Source organism: Macrobrachium nipponense, chromosome 11 (assembly GCF_015104395.2).
Source record: "Macrobrachium nipponense isolate FS-2020 chromosome 11, ASM1510439v2, whole genome shotgun sequence".
NCBI classification, from domain to species: Eukaryota; Metazoa; Arthropoda; class Malacostraca; order Decapoda; family Palaemonidae; genus Macrobrachium; species Macrobrachium nipponense.
This window is the reverse complement of record NC_061087.1, coordinates 98,997,597-99,017,596: the sequence shown is the minus strand read 5'-3', so window position 1 is coordinate 99,017,596 and position 20,000 is coordinate 98,997,597. Positions and strand designations below refer to the sequence as shown.

The window sequence follows — 20,000 nt, the reverse complement described above, 5'->3', positions numbered from 1 at the left end:
CGATGACACGTGGCAATGGCTACTGAGGGGAGAGCTCAAGAAGGAAACTGAAGGAATGATAACAGAGGGGTAAGATCAGGCCCTAAGAACCAGATATATCCAAAGAACGATAGATGGAAATAACATCTCTCCCATATGTAGGAAGTGCAATACAAAAAATGAAACCATAAACCACATAGCAAGCGAATGTCCAGCACTTGCACAGAACCAGTCCAAAAAGAGGCATGATTCAGTAGCAAAAGCCCTCCACTGGAGCCTGTGCAAGAAACACCAGCTACCTTGCAGTAATAAGTGGTACGAACACCAACCTGAAGGAGTGATAGAAAACGATCAGGCAAAGATCCTCTGGGACTATGGTATCAGAACAGATATGGTGATACGCGCAAATAGACCAGACGTGACGGACTCCTAAGGAGGCAGGATGCAACCCGGAACCCCACATTATAAATACCACCCAGTCGAATTAGAGGATAGACCAAAAAAAATAATAATAATAATAATAATAAAAAGGAAATTGTACCCATAATCATTGGGACACTAGGTACGATCCTAAGACCCCTGAAAAGGAATCTGGAAAAACTACAAGCCGAAGTAGCTCCAGGACTCATGCAGAAGAGTGTGCTCCTAGAAACAGCACACACAGTGAGAAAAGTGATGGACTCCTAAGGAGGCAGGATGCAACCCGGAACCCCATAATATAAAAACCACAGAGTCGAATAGGATGAGTGTGATAAACAAAACAAAACAAAATTATATATAAAAAAACAATTGACAGAAATGTCTACAACAATCCCTTTCAAACAATAAAAATCTGTCTTACGAGTGGAAGGTACATATGAAGACGTCAATAAAAATTTCGTTCATGGCAAAAATGAGAAAAAATACTTTTCATAAAAGGAAAACGTCAAAAATACTGTATTTGTAACAGATAGCCTACATGATGTGAAAATCTTATTATTACCAAAGAATGATAATTCCAGTCACCGCGGTACAATTATTTCCCCCAAAATCTAGTAAAAACTTTCTTAATTACAGCAGCAGTAATATTGCTTAAACTCTTCCTTTGGTAATTTAAATTTAGAAATTATACTAGAAAGCCTGCATGTCGTATATACAGATTCTGGAACTTTCTTCCTACTTTCGTTTTCCTTAACTGTTATAATTTTTCATGGTACCTTCATGGATTTAAAATAATGCAGTAAGTATATATATACATACATATATATATATATATATATATATATATTATATATATATATATATATATATATATATATAATTATGTCACTTTCAATTACAGCATGAGTCATTGGCAACAACCTTTACCCAATATAAAAAAAAGTTTCTCTCTTCCTTCTTGGTCTTCTGTTCTGTTGCAATATAGAATTTTTCTATTTCTAGTTTTTTATCATTCCCTCTTTCCATAACTGGCTTCTCTGATATAAGGATCTTTTCAGGAATTTCTTCTCCGTCGTATCTTTGAATTCTACGTGATTCCTAGCTTCAATTTTACTGTTAAATTGCCACCGGCAATCTAATATAAAAGCAAGATACAGTACTGGTATATAATCAGCTCATTCTACATCAATATAAATTTACCATTCATATATCAATATATATCACCTGCTCTTAAAAATATAAAATCTATTCACTTTACGAAAACATAACTAATCTCTTAACTTTATATTAAGTGGGCGAATACACAGGTAAACAAAATGTCATTTTCTTTGTCAAAGGAATCGAAGTAAAACTTAAATGGAGCCAATACAATAGTACTTTATAAAAGATGGATGGGAAATTCTTAAGATCCTGCTTCCTTAACTAAGATGTTATATAAAAGAGACGAAAAACAATAGGAAGAAAGCGTCTTAAATCGTATATACGACTTTTGAAAGTTAATAACACGCTTCGTAAACAATGGTTAAATACTTTAGATCTATTCTCAATAAAAATTGATAGCACTTGACACATGTTCGAAAGCTATTTGCAATTTTTGGTTATTTATCTATTTATTTTTAGGTGTAAATGAAAGTGTAGTCTCTCAAAATATATTATCTAAATCAAACACGAACTTCTCTGAATGAAGATATAATAGCAAGATCTCTTCTTCTCGAGCATTGTGATTTGTGAGGCCAGTGACTGTCAAATTCAACATTCGTCAAACTAATGCTAGCTACAATAGCAGAATTATTAACATTTATGATCCAAAGATAAAATAATAATAATAATAATAATAATAATAATAATGTTGATGATCATAACTGAATTATTCATATTCATATTCTGGAAGACAAAAACAAATACGATCTTAATAAAGGTTATTACTTATTAACGGAAGTAACTGAGTATCAATATTACTAACAACAACAGCAACAGCAATAGCAACAACAACATTAACAAGGTACACAGGGTACTTCTTCTCAAACTCAACATAACTAAAGCTCTCTTCACTTAGAACATCTAGGCTTTAAAAAAGAAAAGAAAAAAAAAATCCAAACGCAAACTCACGGCTGAGCAGAAGTCATTTCGTTTCCCCCTTCAAAATATAGGTCAAGAGTAATAAACGCGTTCGTTATTTCCAGCTGAAGTGGGGATAAGGGCAGTGTAGGAGGAGGGTGAGGCAGTTCTTTATAAGCCCTTTACCGTTAAGGAGGCGGGCGTGGGAACTTTGCGGCGAGCGTGGGAAAGTTCGGGCGTGGTGTTGTTTACAAAATGTTCGAACTCCGATGAGGCTTTCTTTAGTTTTCTTTAGTCTTGGCATTGAAACTCTCCGCAAGGTATATTTTAGTAGATCAGTCTTTTTTTTTTTGGGGGGGGGGGGCGGGTGATGATACGAAACGAACGGGCTATACTGGTGTATATGTGAACTGTTTAAAAATGGAAAAACAAAGTAATAATTATGTGAATGAAGCTTTATCAAATTAATAAAACGTTAAAATTCATAAAGCGAGACAGGTCACTAGATAAGGCAACAAGAAGCTGTACGCAATTTAAATAAACACACAATAATTATGTGTATATATATATATATCATACATATAAATATATTTATATATATATATATATTGATAGTAGTATATTATATTATTTATTATATATTAAATGCCTCTCTCCTTTACCTAACTGTTGGATCAAATGTCAAAATCTAAGCACCGTCATTAAAAGCACTTCACCAGCCAGCTGCTGTGCTTCTTTAACAACCATGCCGATGGCTATTACAGGCTGAGGCCAAACACTCGTGGCAATATTTTGAAAACTTGAAAACAACTGTAAGCGCGAGGGTAAAATAAATTAAAAATCGTGACACGCTGCACAGGAGCATAACTTGACAACTGTGGTTTGGAAGCAAGAGGCCGTGCAAAAAAAAACAAAAAACATATAATAATAATAATAAAGAAGAGTCCTATAAAACCAATACAAGAATATAAAGCTCTTAGGACTTCCCCGCAGTAAAAGCCCATGAGGGGAAAGGGTAAGCAAAAAAAAAAAAAAAAAAAAAAAAAAAAAAAAAAAAAGAGAGAGGAGGAATGAGGAATATTGTATAACATGGGTTAAGCAAAGGGCCACAGCTGAAAATATTTGCATGGCTGACCGATCGCCATACTATTTACCTAGCGAAACGTATCGCTATAACATTCGGAAAAGTACGCAGTGTAGCTGCGGTTTTTCACATGGATATGACACATGCTCTCTCTCCTCTCTCTCTCTCTCTCTCTCTCTCTCTCTCTATATATATATATAATATATATATATATATATATATCTATATAATCTATACTATATATAAAGCCTATATTATATGCAGAATCTACTCGTGACTTTTCACCAGGTACATATGTAATTGTAACAGCATCAATGCCCTCTTAGCTTCTCAAATTCTTCCCTCTTTTAAAAAGTGCCAAGAATTCGAGAAGTTAAGAGGTCATTGTGGCTATGACAATTACACACACACACACACATATATATACATGTATATATATGTGTGTGTCTCTGTGAGCGCGCGCCTGTATAATAAGTACGCGTACACGCGAGCACAGACAAACACACTACATGAGGAACCCCATACTAGCACACTAACACACCAACTCCACTCAACATCAGCGTTTAATATCTCTGCAATAAAACAATGGCCGTGATGAATGACCCCTGACGATGAAATGGAAAAGCATTCAAGCAAAATCACTTCCTCGGACGGAGTCATTAATTGTCTAACAAATATAATCAGACTCACTTTCGCGAGACTGATGAATCTGGTAAGGCGTGATTCTGGATTTCCTCTTTAAATGAGTTGAAGGTTAAGAGGATTTTGATATGAATTGATACCAATTCTTTACTATCATTATTATGTACATATTTTAAATGGAAATGAGAAAAGGGGAATGATAAACAAAGAAACACAATAGAGACCAGATGAACTTCCAAATCAATAAATAGCCGGTTTACTTAGAACTAACAAAAGGAAATTTTATAAATAACCAATGTAAGCTAGATATAACAAAAGCAAAATGAATAAATTACCAGTATACATAAGCTAGAAATAACAAAGGGAAATGTGATAAATAGCCGGTATAATCGTAAATAACAAAAGGAAATTTAACAAATAACCGATATAAGCTAAATATAATAAAAGAAATTACAAAACAAAGAAATCTATTCAACTACTCTGGACCACTTAAGAAATCTGCATTGCAACGGCAAGCAATTCAGGCTATCACCACGCCTCTGTAAGAAGCATCGCGCGGTTCGGCTGCCACGCTAATCAGCAAGTTCCTTTATCCGGACGAGCCACCGAAGCAGTCATTTCATGCCCTTGTTACTCGCGTACTTATAGACTCGAAGGCTGTGAGTGCTTTCTCGTGTTTTAGCTGTTCTATCTGCTTTTGGAAAATGTATACCTTGATGTTCACTCGGAAACTGGTCTAAAGCAGTGGTTCTTAAACTGGGGGTCGCGCCCCCCTGTGGGGGCGTCAGCAATTTTTAGGGGAGGCGCAAGCCGTACGGGCAAATAAAAGATTCTCTTATTATATTCGCGATTCTTTTAACAAGTGTGAGGAACTAATATTCAGAAGGTTCTGGAAAAATGCAAAAGTGTCGCCTTGTAACGTTAGTTTTCTATAGTCTACTACTCTTAAGTTAGACTCGTTGAGCTTGACATGTATTGTAATTATTCACTTCCCTCCCTGTCCCTCGAAACCCCTTCTTTTTCACTTTTTTTCCACTTTCCTTTAAATCTGGGAGGGTATTTTACTCATAGATGCGAAGGGGGCGTGGAGGGAAGGACCAACTCTTTGAGGGGGCGTGGTAGTAAAAAGGTTAAGAACCACTGGTCTGATGGAAATATAGTTATAGGAAAAATTTATGATTTATTTGGCATAAAACGATATAAGGATAGATGAATAGATGCTTGAGAGTGAAAAGCAAATGTTGATGGAATCTGACTACGCTAGGAAAATCAACTCTATCTTTAGCATAAAACTTGAAAAGACAAAAAGCTTTGGTGAAGTTCGAGAAAGCAATGTAATATTCATTTGAAAAGCTCTCTCTCTTTCTCTCTCTCTCTCAAAAATGTACATAGAGATTCGAAACACATGGATGAGGACTACATTCTCAAACTGGCTGAAAAGCGCATTGCACATATTCTCATATTTGTGCAATAAGCTTGGAACTGCTCTTCATTAAGCACCACATACTCGATACGTACAATGAGGACTTAAATAGATCTTATTAAGCAAATTCCCGCATATAGAGATGTTCCCACTAGAGGCCGACGGGAAAGGCAACTAATGTACTTATCTAGCCCAACCCTGAAGGGGAAGAAGAACGGAAAGGCTTCTGAAGGGAAAGTAAAAAAAATATAAAATAAAATAAAAAAGAGAGGATTTTTAACAAGAGGGAAAGTGACTGAATAAGATTTTTATAAGGAAGACAGAGCAAAGGAAGACGGATTCGGAAATATAACTCCGCAGTTCGGCGGTAGACGGAACGAATGCCAATCAGAACTGTCATTATTTTAATAGAGAAATTCCTTTCACTTCCTCGTCTTCCTCTGGTCCTTTGCTTAGAAAGACATATAATCTAAGAGAGAGAGAGAGAGAGAGAGAATATACAGTGTGACCAGAGCCATCGGAATTCCAGTGTTAACGAAAGCGAAACATTTATTTCGTTTTTTTTTTCTTAATCCACCGTCCGCTTTCGACTTAACCACTTGTGCATAACTAAGAGAAAAAAGATCGTTAATTGTACACGTTTAGCGATTTCGTCGGTTCAAGTTGATGACAGAAAACATTGAGAGAGAGAGAGAGAGAGAGAGAGAAACTTGAGCTCATACACTTTTGTACGTTATTTTCAAATTCACTCAATCTGAGAGAGAGAGAGAGAGAGAGAGAGAGAGAGAGAGAGAGAGAGAGAGAGACTTAAGCTTATAAACTTTTGTACGTTATTTTCAAATTCATTCAATCCGAGAGAGAGAGAGAGAGAGAGAGAGAGAGAGAGAGAGAGAGAGAGAGAGAGAGAGATTAATAATGCACTATGCTGATGCTAGCAAGTTTTACCACTACGCGTTATGGTCAGACTGGTTAGGAAAGAATACTTCTAACATCTATATAACTGAATGGGTTCCTCCTACTTGAAATAGACTAATAATATAAATGTAACTCTTTTTTTATTCAATTACCCCCAACACATTAATCCCTCTTTACATATTTCCATCTCTATTCTGAATGACTGATTATCCAAAAAACTTTAAGATGACAGTTGCTTCGAATTCAATTTATACATTTACATAACTGATATCTTTACTATTTCTATAATAATTCGTAATACGTAGTTGTATTACGAATTATTGCAGTTGTATTACGAATTATTCACACCGAATGAGCGAAAAACTGACTTAACCTATCATGGAAGCCTTTTTGGCAATAAACGCACCTAATAGATGAAAATTACGTTTTATAAAAGTTTATATAAACTGAACTGGTATTATGAGATCAAAAGTCAACAACACTGAAAGTAAATAGGTTGAATAAATAATCTGGTTACGTTTCACATATCACTCTCCATAAGGATGTGTGTGTGTGTGTGTTTAATTCAGACTGAGAGAGAGAGAGAGAGAGAGAGAGAGAGAGAGAGAGAGAGAGAGAGAGAGAGAGAGCACTTGAAAGAATCGTCAACAAGCGAAGTAACGGAATCCTTTGTAGCCTTTGAACAAATCCATAAAACAGTAACTTGTCCACACACACACACACCCTAAAAAAAAAAAAAAAAAAAAAAAAAAAAAACGTAAGTGCGACTAAAAATGGCAAACAACTAATTCGCCGAATTCATAAAAGGATATTTTGTCCTGCATTACTTATTTTAAATTTTTCACATATTCTTGTTATTGTTTTTTCTTAACTAACAGCAAATGCTTCTATTATTATGTATAAACTGGGAGGGCCCAAACTATTGTTTGCTTTCTGCAATCTCAATTCTAAATATAAAAGAATAATTAATCTTTATATGTAATACACATTAAAATACGTTGGGTGCGCATCTGGTGGTAAGAGATTCGACAGACCCAATCGAGGGTAAAATGAATTATGACCCAACAAATGAAATAACTTTACTCATTCATGCTCTTTTGTAAGGGAAAAAATAAATAAATTCACTAAACTTCTTTACTCATACTTAAGCAAACATCTTCCTCTTCTACCACAGACATCTGTGTACGTAATATACACTCATCTTTTTCTAATACGTCACCAAATTAACCAACTCTCGCTCCACAAAACACTGCAAAGCATACTCGGAGAGTGGACAGAATTAATCAGCATTAACGGTTAAGTCGACCAACGGGCGTTAATTACAACTAGTTTTTGAATGTCTGGCAACAAACACGCCACCAGATGCGCGATGACCTGGAAGAGCCACCAAGTACATTGTACAAGAGCACTTGAGAGTTACAGTCATAAATCGCAGATATTCTAGTCGTCTTACGACAAGTAACTCTTATGATCTTGGTCTTGAATACGACAACTGTACCAATCCTAGGTATGAACATTTAAGTATACACAAAAACAAATATATACGAGTATTATAACGAATCATTTATGTAATAAAATTCTTTCCATGTATTTACATCTCTCTCTCTCTCTCTCTCTCTCTCTCTCTCTCTCTCTCTCTCTCTCTCTCTCTCTCTATATATATATATATATATATATATATATATATATATATATATATATATATATATATATATATATATATAAAGGTAAATGAGTGAGAGAAAGTATGAGAAACACGCTACTTTTTCTCCACGCTTGGCTAAAACTCCAATGTAGCTTTTTGCGGCGATAAATGATTAAATTAGCGAACATTCTCTCTCTCTCTCTCTCTCTCTCTCTCATGGAAAGCAAGTCGGAAGGAAGTGGGTTCACTTTCTCGTTAGATCGCTAATTACTTTAATGCTTTTTCCTTATTTTTTCCTGTTTGTTTTTCATAATGAGCCTAGTTTCTTCAGGCACTCTGATATCTTGAGTGGAGGAGCTGATCAATGGTGGGTGAATGACTCGCTCGTTGTAATAATAATAATCTTTATACGGAAATTTCTTCTAACATTCTAAGCCAGGCAACGGCTCTCTCTCTCTCTCTCTCTCTCTATTGCAAGTACGCCTATGTACTAGACTACAAGGTAACAACACCATTAAGTCAATAGTTTAAAAAAAAAAATTGTACACAGTCTTTGCAGTGCTTTGCTCGGCCTATTGAATGTGTGCTGCCTCGATTTTAGTGTTTGAATTATGGCTAGGCCTATAGGTGTGGTGAAATTACGGTTACAGCAGGCTGCTAAATTTATCCGTCTGTCGACTACTTGGTCAAATTCATTACTCTACGTATGCTATTTTATTAAAATTTAAGGTCTAAATAAGAATAATTTCCTAATCTATGTCGAAATCCCACGAGTTTACTCACTATATGTATTTGCCTATCTCGAATGTCAGCTAAATCAGTTCTAACTTCGGTAGCAGTAAACATACCTCGGAGATTACAATAGAACGAATTACAATAATTAGGCTGTGTTTGACGGCGTTCAGTCCATTGCTATGCTCTCTCTATCTCTCTCTCTCTCTCTCTCTCTCTCTACATACACACACACACACACACACACACACACACACATATATATATATATATATATATATATATATTATATATATATATATATATATATATATAATTAGCAATGTACTGAACGCCGTCAAACATAGCCTAATTATTTTTGTAATCTTGATCTATTGTCATCGCCGAGGTATCACTGCGACATAATTACATACTGTAAACTTCAGGGACGGCATCGATTGATCGATTACCCCATGTGGCGATGCTTCATGTTATACTGGTACCGAAGTTGAAACTGATTTAGCCGACATTCGAGACATGCAAATACAAATAGTGAGTAAACTCGTGGGATTTCTACATAGATTGGGAAATTGTTCTTATTTAGACCTTAATACTTATCTATGTACCTTACGTAGAGTAATGGATTTAACCAATTAATCGACAGACTATCCGTCTGTTGATTATTTGGTTAAATTTAGCAGCCTGCTGCAAACGTAATTTCACCACACCTACTAGGCTATAGGCCTAGCCATAATTCAGACACTAAAACCGAGGAAGCACACATTAAGTAGGCCTAGCAAAGCACTGCAAAGTCTGTGTACAATTACAAACCATTTTTTTAACCCTATTGACTTAATGGTATTGTTGCCTTGTAGTTTAGTACATAGGCCTACTTGCAATAAAAGGATTTAAGAATAAAATTATGTTTGTTGTGGTATTAGTAACATTACATGATACCTACATATTTTGAATCTAGTTTTAGTTAATTGATTTTAATCATTCGCCACTTAATTATCTACCTATTATTCAAAATATATTAAGCCATACAATAAGAACCGAATGAGTTATTTGAATGAAATTATAACGAATATATAACGGTGTTATCTGCCAACAATGCAAAAACTATTCTCCAGACACTACACAATAGATATGCCTAGGTCTATAGATTCTTATCGTTTCAACAAAAACTTTGATTAAATTTTAAGGCGAAAACTTACCTCGCTACGTCGTATTGTGTCGTCCGAGTGTTACTTTTCCTTTTTAGTATTCCGAATCACGCGCTACAAACTATAAAAAGAGCACAACACAAAAATTGGGCATTCAAGAAGGTAGGTGCCATGTTTGACGTCGTGTTGTTCCCAAGGGGCACGCGCTATGCCCAACGGGCATGAACCTTTAAATCGTCCACAATTTAATCCGTTCCGCACTATATATACCACATCCTCTCGTAGATCGGCTACACCGAACACTGATCCGAGTACGGTTAATATCCGGAAAGGCGAATACATAAAATACCACTATTATAAAAATTAGTCTCAGTTTTCGCAATCACTCAGTCACCGAACACGGGAGGCGGAGGAGCACGATCCCAACCCTTCGACTGCAACGACACAACTAAGTTGCCGAGGATCATTTCTTCCTCTTTCTCCCCTGACACCTGGCGCTCTCGCGCGCTAGCGCACGCCGCTCGCCATCTGGTGACCAATACGGGTACTAAGCAGTTTTGGAAAGGCCGATTGATAGATGTCAAAGAGCATATTTCAGTTGGCGAAGGGAATAAAACGCTCAGCGATGTCACGTATCCTTTTATTGGACGCGTATTCTTTTATCACTATTAAAACTATCTGTACTTCATTACCAACAAAAACATGCCGATGCGACTAGCGTCGATACTCTAGCGTTTCGACCAAACAAGGTGGGATTTACTTCTTTGTCTCGACTAAATCCTCGCTAAAGAAACAGGAGAAAAAAATAAGAGTTGCCAAAACGCTTCCTGTTTATTTGTATACTTAACTGACGGACAAAAACTCTCTATGAGACTAACGTCGAAACGTCGATTCTCTTGGCGTTTCGACCAAAAAAGGTGGGATTTTGACATCTTTGCCTGGACAAATCCTCGCTCAAGAAACAGACGGAAAAAGGGAATGTAAGAACACACATTATATATATATATATATATATATATATATATATATATATATATTTATATATGAATAACTTGATCACGAAGTATATAAAACGTGATGCTATGTATAAATAAAGGTTTTTTGCCACGAAGGAAAAAAATGAAAAAGCGAGATAGCCAAGTACTTTCGGTCTATTTACGTAATGTTAATGGTCAACGAAATTTTAAGGAGTACAGTACTTAGACCAAAATGTAAGAAAAATAGCATACCCTCTATGGAAAATAGTTATGCAAAGTCGATTTTTAACGCACCCGCGCATAACGTCACAGTGCTCTCATCGCTCCATCACGAATTTGTGACATTTCAAGAGGTTTTTTGAACCGAGTAAGTTGTTGCCATGGTGATATGCGCTATTTATGGATGCTGTGCCGCAGAAAATGACAATGCTAGCAACGAAAAGGTTAGCTTTTACCGTTTCCCTAAAGATCTCGAAATGTGAAAAAGGAAGTTGGCGAACATCTGCGAAAGAAGTGACCATATACGTAAAAAAAAAAAAATAAATAAATAAATAATAAATAAAAGAAACGTAAGTGTGTTCATTTCATTTTCAACAAAGCGTTTATGCAAGAAACCTGAGGCATGAATTGCATAACAAGTGCCCTGCAAACGCAACAAAATTGAAGGATGATGCCATACCGAACCAACGTTTTTACCTCTGCATGACGTGTCACAGATGATTCAGGTATTTACATCTTTAACTCTAGTTTGGTTAGTCTACCTGTTACATTTAAAATAGTGACAAATATACGCAAAAAAAAAAAAAAAAAAAAAAAAAAACACGCAAGTGTGCATTATTTCATTTTCAACAAAGCGTTTATGCAAGAAACCTGAGGCATGAATTCCATAACTATACTCTGTTTTTTTTTTCATCTGTCCATCCGCCTGTGGTGTTTCCGTATGGTAACACTGCGTCCGGGCTTTAGATAGTTACATTCAGCTTACATTCAACAATAATAATCATATCCCATTTAGAATATTAACGGTGTACTTCGCATACAGTAAATTATTATATAACAGTTTTCAGTTGCAAATGTACACCCAGATATCCTTTTATTTACCCAAAACTTACACATACCGTAACTATTTAAAGCCCGGGACGCAATGTTACCATACAAAAACAACACAGGCGGATGGACAGATGGAAAAAAACAGAGTATAGTGCCCTGCAAACGCAACAAAATTGAAGGATGTTGCCATACCGAACCAACGTTTACCTCTGCATGACAGTGTCACAGATGATTCAGGTATTTAACATCTTTACTCTAGTTTGGTTTAGTCTACCTGTTACATTTAAAATAGTGGACAAATATATCAACTGGGCTTATATTACTACTTCTGTTAATTAAAGTGCATAGATATATCTTCCGTTCGATTCCTCTGCAAGTAAACCATATTTGACTGGTTAAGAGTGATAAGATTGCAATTAGGCCTAGATCTATATGCCAAGGGGATAGACTAATCAACGCAAGAGAGAGAGAGAGAGAGAGAGAGAGGAGGGGGGGGGAACACTTTATTGAAATTGTTTTGCATGAAAAGGGCATTATTTGTCCGGCAAAAGAAGGGGGCAGTTATTCTCGAGATAGAGAAAGCGAGACTGAGAGGAAAGCCTATTGCATAACTGAAATGAACTACAGGTTTATAAATATAATTCTCGCAATTAAAGAGCATATATACGTAGAAAGTGATATCTAATGTGGTTATTCACACTAGTTTTTAAAATTATGTTTTATTGTTATCAAACTGAAATAGCATACGGAATGAAGCTTTTACATAAGCTCAGTACGAAGTATGATGCTCTTTGGACTTGAATCATAGCACAACAATGAAACTGTCTTAAACACTTTTGTTGATTTGAAAATAAGTCTTACAGAATAGCGGTCAGTTGGCAGGATAGAGTTAGAGTAGATAGCACAAGGGAGATAACGGAAGTTCATTACGTATTTAGATGAGATAATGACGAAAGGGAGAGGGTCTGACAGTAGCAGCTCCGCTCGATGGGCACCAGGAGAGTCGAAGACATAGACCTATTGCGGAGTGAGGATGGAAATAAGCGGAAATTTAGGATCTTTCCTAGATAGTGTCTCGCTAGGGGTTTCGAGGGTCGTTATCTGGGACTAATATTTCTTGGGGGTCGTTATCTTTATGATATTTACAGTCTTTTGTTTATGTATTTTACGGTAATCCTCAACGGGCTTGTACTAAAAACGCCACAAAGGTGGATATACATCCCGGGTTAAAACCCTTCGGGTCACTATCTTGGAACGATCCGAAATTTGTGAAAGATAAAGTACGAGGAGACATGAATGGTGGAATAAGTGATGCTGATTATTATCATTACTTTTTATTTCAATGTACATTTCATGAAATCATCCAAAAAAAATGAATTTAACAAGCAAGATTACCCATTCCAAAAGAGGAAAACAGCTTAGAAAAGAAAGTAAATATAAATAAAGATGAAAGTATCATATAAATACAGAGAAAAGCAAATAAAAAACTAATAAGAAAATAACCGACTACGCTTCAATTAACTTAAATAAGGTAATCTTAACATAGTATTAGAGCCTTTCTCTTCATGGGACCATAACTCCATCTTCCCATGGTGTAAAAATTCTACAAAAGTTAACTTTTGGATTTCGTCTATAATGAAAAATAGCTGTAACTTTCTGTAACTTCAACTTTAAGTTTATTTGCTAAAATTCTCCAAATACTGTTTCCATAGGACTACAAATGTTTAGCCTCAATTTAAAATCTATTTACTAAAATATTTCTAAAAACTGTTTTGCATAGGCCCTCAAATTTACTGAATATCTCGAAGCAACAGTTTCCATAGGCTTACAAGAGTTTATTAAAACCTCTATTTTAAGTTTATTTACGAACTATCTCTAAACAACTATTTCCATTGGCTACAAGTTTTTTTATAACCTCAATAATAAGTGTATTTACTGATTATCACACAATTGTTTTCATAGGCCTACACGTTTTTTATAGCCTCAATTTTAAGTATATTTACTAAATATTTCGAAACAACTGTTATTGTAGGCCTACAAGTTTCTTATAGCTTCAATTGCAAGTTTATTTATTAGATATCTTGGAACAACTGTTTTCATAGGCCTACAAGTTTTTTTATTATCTCAATTTTAAGTTTACTGACTAATTATCACACAACAATTGTTTCCATATGCATGCAAGTTTTATAACCTCAGTTTTAATTTATTTACTAAATAGTTCTAAACAACTATTTTTATAGGCCTACAAGTTTCTTATAGCCTTAATTTCAAGTTTGTTTACTTATATCTCGGAACAACTGTTTTCATAGGCCTACAAGATTTTTTATAATCACAATTTTAAATTTATTTACTAACAATCATTCAATAATTGTTCAATAGGCCAACAAGAACATTGCTAAAGGTAGTCTAACTGATTTTTTCCAAGACAGGGAAGAATATGTTGAAATGTATTTTTGACTGTCAGTTATATATGTATTCTTATATATATATATATATATATATATATATATATATATATATATATATATATATATATAGAGAGAGAGAGGAGAGAGAGAGAGAGAGAGAGAGAGAGAGAGAGAGAGAGTATAAATGTATGCGGGTGCATCTAATTCTTGGAGTTACAGTTTCTCGTGGAAAACGAAGTCTCAAGAAATGAATATATTTGTTTTGTACTTTTATATTAAGTCGTTTTACTAAAAAAAGAGATGATTTCAGAAAAAAGCCAGGTATTGGTTGTATTCTCTTTATATAAATATATATATATATATATATATATATATATTTATATATATATATATATATAATTATATATATATAGCAAAGTTAAACACTGTATCCGTCTAATATGTTGTAGGAAGCCCACTAAAATTCGGAAAAAATTGAAAGTTTTTTTATTTAGCTTTCGGAGAGTACATTCTCTCCCTCTTTCAGAAAGAGAAATAAAAGTTACATAAACTGAAAACAACAGTCAAGGTAAAAGAAATAAACATACAAGCATATGGTTGTATCAGAATAACTGCCCTACGGTGGTTTGCCAATCTTGTTTATGTAATTTTTTATTTCTCTTTCTGAAAAGAGGGAGAGAATGTACTCTCCGAAAGCTTAAATAAAAAACTTTCAATTTTTTCCGAATTTTAGTGGGCTTCCTACAATATATATATATATATATATATATATATATATATATATATATATATATATATAATATATATTTACTTGTATACTTATATTTTTAGATAATTACGCATATAATGATGTATCACCTTCGGTTAGCTAATAACGTATACATGACATAAAGCCAGCAACCAGCAGATTAATGATTACACTTCACTTAATTTGCACAGCTGTTACAATTACGAACAATTAACTTCAATGTTTACATCTGAACACCAAGTCCCCAAAGGTCGCTGGAGTCCTGTATATAACGAGAGAGAGAGAGATAGAGAGAGAGAGAGAGTCGGCGGTTTCAAAACCGTATGTTTTCTGTTTGATAGTTACCGCGCTACCGTTAACACACAAAAGAAAGATAACTGAATCATCCTACTGGCGAGCAACACTTTGTTGTTGCCTGATATGGCCTTGAATCATTTGTTTCTATTGCATAAAGCACCTATTAGTTTTCTGTAAAAGAAAACTACTGAGATGGCTTTGTCTGTCCGCCCTCAGATCTTAAAAACTACTGAGGCTCTATAGAGGGCTCCAATTGGTAAGTTGATCGCCCACCCTCCAATCATCAAACGTACCAAACTGCAGCCCTCTAGCCTCAGTAATGTTTATTCTATTTAAAGTTAAATTTAGCCATGATCGTGCGTCTGGCAACGTTATAATATAGGCCACCACCTGACCGTAGCTGAAAGTTTCATGGGCCGCGGCTCATTCAGCATTATATGCTGTACAGAAAACTCGAATTTTAAGAAGAAACTTCGGTGTATATTTTATTTGTATATATATGCTAGGGAATTTTTCGAAAAAATAATATTTCTGTCAAGTTATTTTATAACTTGACATTCCATTAACCTTATTCTCTCTCTCTCTCTCTCTCTCTCTCTCTCTCTCTCTCTGTCTCTCTCTCTCTCTCTCTCGTTAGCAAGTATGCACACACGTATATCATCCGATGGAAGTATGTAAATATATTATCAATGTTTAATTTTACTTAGGTTGTTCCGTATAAATATTGGCTTATAATAATAATAATAATAATAATAATAATAATAATAATAATAATAATAATAATAATAATAATAATAATAATAATAATGGATAGACTATAAGAAAGCCTTTGACATGATACCACACACATGGCTAATAGAATGTCTGAAAATATATGGGGCAGAGGAAAACACCATCAGCTTCCTCAAAAATACAATGCGCAACTGGAATCACAATACTTACAAGCTCTGGAATAAGACTAGCAGAGGTAATAATCAGGAGAGGGATCTTCCAGGGAGACTCACTGTCCCCACTACTCTTCGTAGTAGCGATGATTCCCATGACAAAAGTACTACAGAAGATGGATGCCGGGTACCAACTCGAGAAAAGAGGCAACAGAATTAACCATCTGATGTTCATGGACGACATCAAGCTGTATTGTAAGAGAATCAAGGAAATAGATACCCTAATCCAGACTGTAAGGATTGTATCTGGGGACATCAGGATGGAGTTTGGAATAGAAAAATGCGCCTTAGTCAACATACAAAAAGGCAAAAGTAAGCAAAGAATAGAACTGAAGGGATAAAGCTACCAGATGGGAGCAACATCAAATACATAGATGAGACTGGATACAAATACCTGGGAATAATGGAAGGAGGGGATATAAAACACCAAGAGCTGAATGACACAATCAGGAAAGAATATATGCAGAGACTCAAGGCGATACTCAAGTCAAAACTCAACGCCGGAAATATGATAAAATCCATAAACACATGGGCAGTGCCAGTAATCAGATACAGCGCAGGAATAGTGGAATGGACGAAGGCAGAACTCCGCAGCATAGATCAGAAAACGAGGAAACATATGACAATACACAAAGCACTACACCCAAGAACAAATACGGAGAGACTATACATAACACGAAAGGAAGGAGGGAGAGGACTACTAAGTATAGAGGACTGCGTCAACACCGAGAACAGAGCACTGGGGCAATATATGAAGACCAGTGAAGACGAGTGGCTCAAGAGTGCATGGGAAGAAAGACTAATAAAAGTAGACGAAGACCTAGAAATATACAGAGACAGGAGAATGACAAACAGAACAGAGGACTGGCACAACAAACCAATACACGGACAATACATGAGACAGACGAAAGAACTAGCCAGCGATGACACATGGCAATGGCTACTGAGGCGAGAGCTCAAGAAGGAAACTGAAGGAATGATAACAGCGGTACAAGATCAGGCCCTAAGAACCAGATATGTTCAAAATACGATAGACGGAAATGACATCTCTCCCATATGTAGGAAGTGCAATACGAAAAATGAAACCATAAACCACATAGCAAGCGAATGCCCGGCACTTGCACAGAACCAGTACAAAAAGAGGCATGATTCAGTAGCAAAAGCCCTCCACTGGAGCCTGTGCAAGAAACATCAGCTACCTTGCAGTAATAAGTGGTACGAGCACCAACCTGAGGGAGTGATAGAAAACGATCAGGCAAAGATCCTCTGGGACTATGGTATCAGAATAGATAGGGTGATACGTGCAAATAGACCAGACGTGACGTTGATTGACAAAATCAAGAAAAAAGTATCACTCATTGATGTCGCAATACCATGGGACACCAGATTTGAAGAGAAAGAGAGGGAAAAAATGGATAAGTATCAAGATCTGAAAATAGAAATAAGAAGGATATGGGATATGCCAGTGGAAATTGTACCTATAATCATAGGAGCACTAGGCACGATCCCAAGATCCCTGAAAAGGAATCTAGAAAAACTAGAGGACGAAGTAGCTCCAGGACTCATGCAGAAGAGTGTGATCCTAGAAACGGTGCACATAGTAAGAAAAGTGATGGACTCCTAAGGAAGCAGGATGCAACCCAGAACCCCACACTATAAATACCACCCAATCGAATTGGAGGACGTGATAGAGCAAAAAAAATAATAAAATAATAATAATAATAATAGTAATCGAGTAAGAAGCATTAAGAAAATCTCTAGTACCCATTAACATTTTCTTCAGGTTTACCATCCACTCGTTTCTTGAGTGCGATTGACTTTTTCCTTATTCTGTAAATATTGTTTCTTTTCCAATATTTTCCCGATCACCTACTTGCGAAGTATTTATAATAATTTTTTTTTGGACCAGCATACTTGCATACATATCTTTCCTACAGTCGTAATTATGGATCTAGCTGTATAGTTGATATATTGCATATATAAATCTCTTAACAATAATTAAGTCATATCTTTGTAATAGCTAATATTTTTTTGAAATATCATTATTTTAAATGTGTAAATATGTCGTTTGGTTAACGCATGTTCCAGTATAATAGATATATTGCATATATAAATATCTTTGCAATAATTAGGTCAAATCTTTATAACATCTACTATTTTTCTTATATATTATTATTCTAGATAAGTAAACATGTCGTTTGGTTAACGCATGTTCCAGTACTATGGTCTGAGCGATCGGCCATATCACAAGCCACTATATACATAAACACCTCTATGCTGCTTGCATAATGCTGCAGAATCTTTATGAGTTTCAAGTGACAGGCAATATAGTTATTTCCTTACACTTCAAATCAACAGGTCAACCAAAAATGGAGAGGAGAGAGGAGAGAGGAGATGTAGTGAATGACAACTGCGAACGTTTGTCAAAAAAAGGATGTTCTTGGTATTGTAAGCAATAATGTTTAATTCATGAAAAAAGGCAATTACATTTTTCGCGAAGATTTAGCCAGCTGTTATTGTGATCTTGATACAGCCATATATGGCGACGAAAACGATATGCAACGTTACTAAAGTCAAGGTCACTGCAACGAAAGGATCATAGAGGAAGGAGGAGAATTCCATGAACTGGAAGAAATGGCATGAAAGAACGATTAATAAATAAATAGATTTTAAACAGAATATGTGCAGCAAGTAGGTGGAACCGAAGTTCCAATGGCATTGGTCAGTTGCACGAAATGCCCCGTGGTGAGGTAGTGCTGTCAGTGCACCTCCCGTTTTGCACTGTAGGCATTATGAAATAGTGTTTGAAGCGTCTCTCCGACCCATAGTTCCACCCTCTTTTTATGCTTTTACTTTACCTCTATTACCGCTTCCTGCCGTCAATTTTGGTGTCCAACCTCTCAGACTATTACACCTTGTGGCAACTGTGGAGTTTGATGCCAGTTTCACCTTAATCTCCTTTATCTTATAAAACTCTTTATCTTGCTATTCAACCACTCTGACTCTCTTTTCACTGCCTTTGTTTGTTTGTTTGTATGGTGTTTTTACGTTGCATGGAACCAGTGGTTATTCAGCAACGGGACCAACGGCTTTACGTGACTTCCGAACCACGTCGAGAGTGAATTTCTATCACCAGAAATACACATCTCTCACTCCTCAATGGAATGCCCGAGAATCGAACTCGCGGCCACCGAGGTGGCAGGTCAAAACCATACCGATCACGCCACTGAGGCGCTCATTTTAACAGTCTTAATCGCTGAGTGGCCGAAATTGCCCAAGTGCTTGGCTTGACAGCCTCAAATTCATGAGAGAAATTAAAAATAAAACTGCAAACTATAAAGTTTGTCTTACATTCAGTAAACGAAAGTGATCTCTTCTCTGGTTTTTTTTTTTTTTTTAAGTTGTTAAGCCAAGCACTGGTACACTTCTGGTTGTTCGGCTCTAAAAGAGAGAGAGAGAGAGAGAGAGAGAGAGAGAGAGAGAGAGAGAGAGAGAGAGTACAAAACCTCGAAAATAATAAGACTGATGGACTG

General features: G+C 35.8%; 1 protein-coding gene across 4 annotated transcripts in view; it reads right to left on the bottom strand.

Moving 5' to 3' along the window:
* LOC135207865 (uncharacterized) overlaps window positions 1-10,506 on the bottom strand; it is a 174,494-nt gene extending 163,988 nt beyond the window's left edge. For all 4 annotated transcript variants that reach the window (XM_064239758.1, XM_064239748.1, XM_064239776.1 and 1 more), the window contains exon 1: window positions 10,095-10,506. The gene's annotated coding sequence lies outside the window, so the exon portion shown is untranslated. The remainder of the gene's footprint in view (window positions 1-10,094) is intronic.
* Between the last annotated feature and the right edge of the window lie 9,494 nt (window positions 10,507-20,000).